We start from the raw sequence: 6732 nt of genomic DNA, 5'->3' as shown, positions 1-6732 counted from the left end.
GGATCCATTTGGAAAAAAACATGGGCTCTACTGAAACAACCTGACATCAGGGAAGCAGCTTCCTTGAGACAACTTCAGGATCCAGCCAGAGACAAAGCCAATGTGCATGAAGTGTGAATAATAAGGGAAAATTGAGCTCACAGTGAAATACACAGCAAGTTAATGCCTTCTTTGAAACTTGGTAATGTTTATGAAATGATCATGGAATCAAGGCAAGATCGAGCTGAAGTGCAGGGCCACTGAACAATATGATGTGGGATCAGGACACCCTTCTGACTTGCAGGAAAATATTCCACCAGGAGCTCCCTCAGTCCCTGGTGCAAGCGACCAGGGATGAGAAGCTATAACGTTCTGTGCTTATTTTAGGGATGAATGCTCATTTATTTCCCACAGAACAACCTGGAGGAGGCAGAAGAGTGGAAAGGAATCATAGAATAACCTGAGTTGCATGATCCCACAAGGATCATAGAGCCTAGCTCCTGGCTCTGCACAGGACACTCCAAGAGTCACACAGGGTAACACAACATGATACAAGAAACTAGCAAGCCTAACAGAATGAGTTCAGGAAATAATTTTATCCGTGATTGGATGCAACAGTTCTTTAGAACTCATGCAGAAAGGGCTAGCAATGATGGGTCAGGGTAAGAGAAAGCTGTTCTTTAGCAACTGCAGAATTCTATTGGGCAGTGGAGGCACTTAAAATGAAGTGGCAGATGCAAAATGGCTCAAGGACTGAGTGGCAGACTCTGTGAGCTAAATTATGGTCGACAAGAATAAGGGCCTGCACGGTCATCTAACTGTAGACTATGATCAACTCAATTCAGTTTTTTATCACACTGGCATATATTCATCAAGGATTGAAAACTATGACACTAATACAAGCATTTTGACAATAGCAGTCTGTGGGAATGTTGGGAAAAAAAAAAAACAAACAAAAACAAAACAACAACAACAAAACAAACACAAAAACACCCAAAAGGTGACTTTTCTTTTTTTTTTTTACACTGAAGTTAGTGAATACCTTACAGGTAAATTTTATTTTCAAATTCAAAGAAAAAGAATTTAAGTTTTCCAGGGAGAAATGAAAGCACCTTTCAGGATTTGCCATGAAAGATCATTTGCCTTGCTATTTGGGACTGAGTCACTAAATCATTGGCTCCCTTTCTCATCTGTGCAAAAAGTACAGTTTGCATGTAAATAGGAATACAGATCTGCTTCTTGTACAGAATTAGGCCAACAACAGCCCTAGGCTTCTCAGGTTGACCTGAGCTGGTTAGGAAGCAGATGATTAATTGTGGCAGGTTTTGTGTACTTGTCTCTTCACATAAGGATGAGAAGGTAGGTAAATTTTCTGCCACTTTCTGATGTTTATGCTGCATTCCAGCAGGGTTTCATATCATTCCAAAGCTTAATTCCTTACCAGTGAGACATGGAAAGCAAAATGACCCCTACCTGGACTAACCCATTCCAAATGTCAGGAGAGACAAATCAGTGACTGTGGTTTTAGTGGGGCCAGAGTTTGAGCCAGCTCAGCTATGCCTGTCTGCAGGCCTGTGCTTTGAGCCAGAAGCTACTACAGAAGAAAGGAACTACAGCTGGAACAAGGCTTTTTTTTTTTTTGACCAGAAATGAAGATGGGCTTCAACTAACTTCATTTTAAATAAGGCATTTACAGCTAAACTTATCATCCTTGTTCCTTATTCTCTTCAGCAGAGATATTAAGTTTCTCAGTGAGTGATTTCTCTGTCCTATTTTAACCAACTACTTTAGTTGAAGCTGTATTACACCAAGAAGGAAATGCTTATCTCCACTAACTGTAAAAGGAGCTGAGATATTTAGTCTGGCTGTGAACATTGTACAAGACTAACCAAACTCCAAGTCCCCAGTTCATTTTTCTGCAGTAACAGCTAATAATAGGTTAATATCCAGCCACAAACACAACCTAAAACCAGGCTGCAGAATTCCATATAGAGAGCTCTGGAAATGAGAATAATGAAGTTGACCTGAGAAAGAACAGGCAAAGGAAATGGATTTATGAAAGGGGTAGTCTGCATCCTAAGTTATATCCCAGTGGACAGGTCAGTGCAAAGGGAAGGGTGTCACATTGAGTGCTTACACAAGTACAGTTTAGACAGTATTTGGAGTCATTAGTTAATGAAGACACTATACAAGCTTCTGTTCACAATTTAGTAATGTTCCTGGGAATAACCCCCCTGTGACAGGATTGGTAGAAGGCAATAAAAATTGTTACATTCAGATCTCTGGTCTTATTTCAAAGGCACCAGCCTTCTGCTGGGTCTCAGTGTCATTTAAATCTCCTGCTTTGGTGCCAGTCTATGACACACTGTTTTTTTTTATTTAGTTTTGACTGCTTTTAAAAGTTTGTCACATTTTTACTCTTGGAAATGTACATAGTTCATGTTTTTGCATTTGTGATATTTGCGTACTCCAGACATGAAATCATTAGGGCTTCCCTGGTATGTTTTGCTTTAGTGAAGCCATTTTGGTTCCCTGTTTCACCCCCCCCACCAAACTTGTAACTGTTAATTTAGTCTTTCTGGGATATAGTGACTGATCAAGCAAAGTGAGCACCTTTACCATGGCACTGTTGAAATGGAGCCAGTTACAAAAGATATGAGGGACTTAAATGAATCTTGATGAATTTCATGAGTAATTTATATATTTGTTACCCCTTCCAGAAAAAAACAGAAAGGAGAATGTGTGTGTCAGAGAGGAGAAATGAGAAAAAAACCCTCACACATTAAAGCTTTGGAATGTATCAAGCATTGAGTAAGGATTTCAATTTAGCAACACCCTTCATTTGTTTAGCTGGTGAGTAATTTTGTAAGGAAAAATAATAAAGGGAGATAAACTACTAGATAGTTTTTAAAAATTATTCCACATAGTAATATTTACTATTTCTGGGAAGAAGCAGTCTTCTCAAAAACCCATTCCTTTTACTTATTGGAACTAATTTCCCCGTTTTCCCTCTCCCCCAATGTATTTGATGGCAGTACAGAGCACATAAAGTACCTTATTTATTAGTTATGAATTAGCTGAGAATGTCTGAAGGTTTTGATACCATTGTTATTAAAGTCTAATGCTATTTTGCTGAAGACAAAACAGGAATAACTTATGAAAGTGGGGAATGAGAAGAACAGGGGAGTAGCAACTGTTCTTCCTGCTGATGATACTTGCTTGTAAACCTCACTGATAAGAATAAATAGACACACACACAGTTTTATTATGTACTATAGAAACTAATAAACTCTTGCTGTTATCAGGATGTTTAAAAAGCTTTTAGCTGGACTGGTGGCTTTGTGTTTTCTGTGTTTTTTTTTTTTTTCACACACCTCTTTCTTTCAATTTTTCTCTGATCATGGGTTTACAGCAGAATAGTAAATGAAACAGTCGTCTTTGTAAAAAGAAATATAAGAAGCAACTAGGAAAAAACAGAGAAAAAATTCATTAAAGGAGAGAATCAGGCAGGTTCAGGGTTTCCCCATTGCTGGCAGTATTCAGAATTTACCCAGAAGTAACAGAGAGACCATTTACAGTGGCCAGTGACAGATCATGTGGTTAAAGACTCACCTCCACAGGCACAGAGGAGTCCAGAGACATAAAGGCAGGCTGGGGAGCCCCAGCCTTAGACATGAGTCCCAGTTTCTTCCAGGACTGCTCCAAGCCTCGCCCAGTGGGACAGTGAGCAGTTATCCATGGGACCTCAGAGACAAAGGGAGTCAGTACCTGGGACATGGGATCCCTGATGTGTAATAGAAGATGATATAAAGATGGTCTGGCTTCAAGAGAGGCTCAGCCTTTGAGCTGGCTAATCAAGGGACCAGGACATTCCAGCCAGTTACTGAGGTGTCCAAAAGGTCTAGAGATCAACCAAGGGACCCTTCAGCACGTGTGTGTCTCTGGTGTCTCTGTGTGACCCCAGAGGGTTCTGGGTCCGAGAGCCAGCCTCTGAGTAGAATGTGTGTCTAAGAGGGACAACAGGGACCCACACTGTGCATGTGTTGGTGTGAGCAAGTGGGGGTGTGAACCATTAATAGGAGTGAGAATCTTACTGTTTAAATGGATTAATGGTTGGAATTGTTGTTCTTGGAGCTCTTTTCAAGCCTAAATGGTTCTTGGATTCTATGATCTTATGTCCAAGTGTTGGCAGCTTTGAGGTCTTAAGATGCAGGGCCAGCAACTGGGCAGAACTGAGCACCTGAGATCCATTACTGTAGGCAATACATATATATATATATATATATTTTTTTTTTTTTTTTTTTTTTTTTAATATTTTTAAATAAAGGGATCAGGTTGAACACTCTTGCTTTACAACTGCAAGGACATACACCTGATTGTGGCAACTATCCAGAGAGCAATTTTATCTATTGCAATAGTTCATAGAGTTTCGGGATTGTAAGACTCTCAGATGCACCAAGAGGCAAGATCCCACCCTAAGCAGCAGCAACTCTTCTGCTTTGCAACTGTTTTCTAGCTCCAGAGAAATTCAAACTCAAGCTGTGGAGTAAATCTGCCTGATAGGGAGGTGAATTGCCACTGAATTTCTTCTGTGTATGAGTTGACAGCTTTTCCTAAAGTCTGATTTCTACAAAACAAGGCTATTAATAATTAAGGGGTGAGTAAAAGCTCATGTCACTCCTCTGCTATTTGGTATTGGCATTTGATGACAGCCACATTTCTAAATGTGATTTAGATGCTGGACTTTCCATAAAACAAAATAAAGTATGTCTGTCTAACTGAATTTGAGCAGTCATCTACTTTCTACTGTTCCTGATCATTCCCCATGAAATATTTAGTCCTGAGACAGCCTTCCCATCTATTCCCACATTTTTCATTTCATAGGGGTGACAAGTGTCAAGTTTAATTCCCCATTATTCCTTTCTTTTTTCTTTCCTATTATTCTATTTATTTATAGCTAATTGTCTATAAATAATTATTTTGTTAACTGATTGATTCTAGGTTTTGGCAAAATCTGGCCCACCACAGCCTCTCCAGATACTTGGAGTTTTCCCATTAGAATCTATAAAGGTGTTCAAGGTACACCAGTAGGAGACTATTTGGACTGTTTATCTAACAAAGTTTGCTTTTTCAACATCCCTGTTTAAGAATTCACTTAGGCTTTTGCTTTCCAATGTCAGACACTGATGCTTGTTAATCAAGTGCCAAGAGTAAGAAAAAGATCAACACATGGCATCTGTGATTTACTTGTGACTGATGCTGAGACATGAAAGAATAACTGGAAGCACAGAGAGTGAGGAATGCAATTTGTCCTTTCTGGAATCAAGGACAAGATATGAGACTTCATTTTTAGTGCAAAATATGAGAGCAATCCTGGGAACCCACACTGCTTTTCTCCCAGAGGACTACCCAGGAAAATGTTCTTTCTCATTTTTTCTCTCCATTCTCTGACCTGATTAATCCCAAGTGCTCTTCCATAAAGTCAAGCAAATTCAACAGGAATTTAACCTTTTCCTTGACCTTAATGGGCTTCTTATTGGAGAACATGTTGCAATGAGGAAAAACTGTGTGTTTGAAATTATTCAGGCACAAAGGGTTTATTTTAGTTGTAACCTCTAAAAAGAAGTTGTTCTGCTTGCACTTCAAAATAAACAGCAAATGCTGCTGTATTTTCTCAGCAGCTGAACAAGCCTTTCTTTACACTTTTCTGATCAAAGTGCATAGAGGTGATATATCCTGATTCCAGATCCTGGTTTAGCTCAGGTAGTAAACACTGGGTTTTTAAGCACTGGAATGGGCTTCCCAGGGAGGTGGTGGAGTCACAACCCCTGGAATTGTTCTAGAAAAGACTGGATGTGGCACTTAGTGCCATATTCTTGCTGATAACGTGCTGATCAGTCAAAGGTTGGACTCAAGGATCTCAAATATTTTTCCCAACCTAATTGATTGATTCTGTGATTCTGGTAGCATCTCAGATGTCTCTGAGCTGGAGATTTTTACCTGTCCATTATTAAGCTGTACAGACAGAGTGAATCTACCTGCAGCAAATCTGGGGTTGACACCAAGATGAGAGAAGTTGTCAGTGACCTGAGGGACAGGGCCACTGTTCAGAGGCTCTCAACAAGCTTGAAAGATGAGCTGACAGAAAACTCATGGATGTCAGCAGCACCAATTGCAGGAACTTGCTCTTGGGACAAAGGGAAGTGTCTGAATTTAACAGCTCCCAGAAGAAGAGACATGATAACAAATTGGATATGCATATTTAGAGCAAGAAGCTCTTAATATGAGTAGGGTTTGGAGCAAAATGGGTACCAGGAGATGTTGCATTGGGTTAGGCTGGAAAAGCTTCCTCTAAAGGCATTTAACTGTTGTCTGCAACCACTAATTGAGCCAGACTTTCTCAAAACTATACAATGAAAGGACAAAAGGCAAGAGTGAAAGACATAAAAGGGGAATTTCCAAGAGACTCAAATAAAAAATCCTTTGCAAGGGGATCAGTTATCAATAGAACAGGCTCTCCAGCAGGGTTGTGAAGACTCTCCTTGAATGTATTCAAAAGCCAACATTTCACAGACCTGAAAAACATGATCTAGCTTTAAATATATACAAGCATAGAGCAAGTGGAACCTTTAGAGGGTTTCCCTGAATTTTGTTCTCTTATTTCTGTATATATACACAACACTTAGTGTAGAAATCTGAATTTCCTTAGAGTCCAGATAACAGTTAAGTGTATCATAATGCTTTGTCACAATG

General features: G+C 39.6%; 1 long non-coding RNA gene across 1 annotated transcript; it reads left to right on the top strand.

Annotated features, from left to right (window-relative positions):
- Positions 1 to 3947: 3947 nt before the first annotated feature.
- LOC137474827 (uncharacterized) lies at positions 3948 to 4762 on the top strand. The gene is made up of 2 exons (XR_010999519.1): positions 3948 to 4234; positions 4405 to 4762. It is a non-coding gene; the product is annotated as an uncharacterized lncRNA (long non-coding RNA).
- The last annotated feature ends 1970 nt before the right edge of the window (positions 4763 to 6732 follow it).

The sequence above is a fragment of the Anomalospiza imberbis genome, chromosome 1, assembly GCF_031753505.1.
Source record: "Anomalospiza imberbis isolate Cuckoo-Finch-1a 21T00152 chromosome 1, ASM3175350v1, whole genome shotgun sequence".
NCBI classification, from domain to species: Eukaryota; Metazoa; Chordata; class Aves; order Passeriformes; family Viduidae; genus Anomalospiza; species Anomalospiza imberbis.
This window is presented reverse-complemented; position numbering and strand designations above follow the sequence as displayed.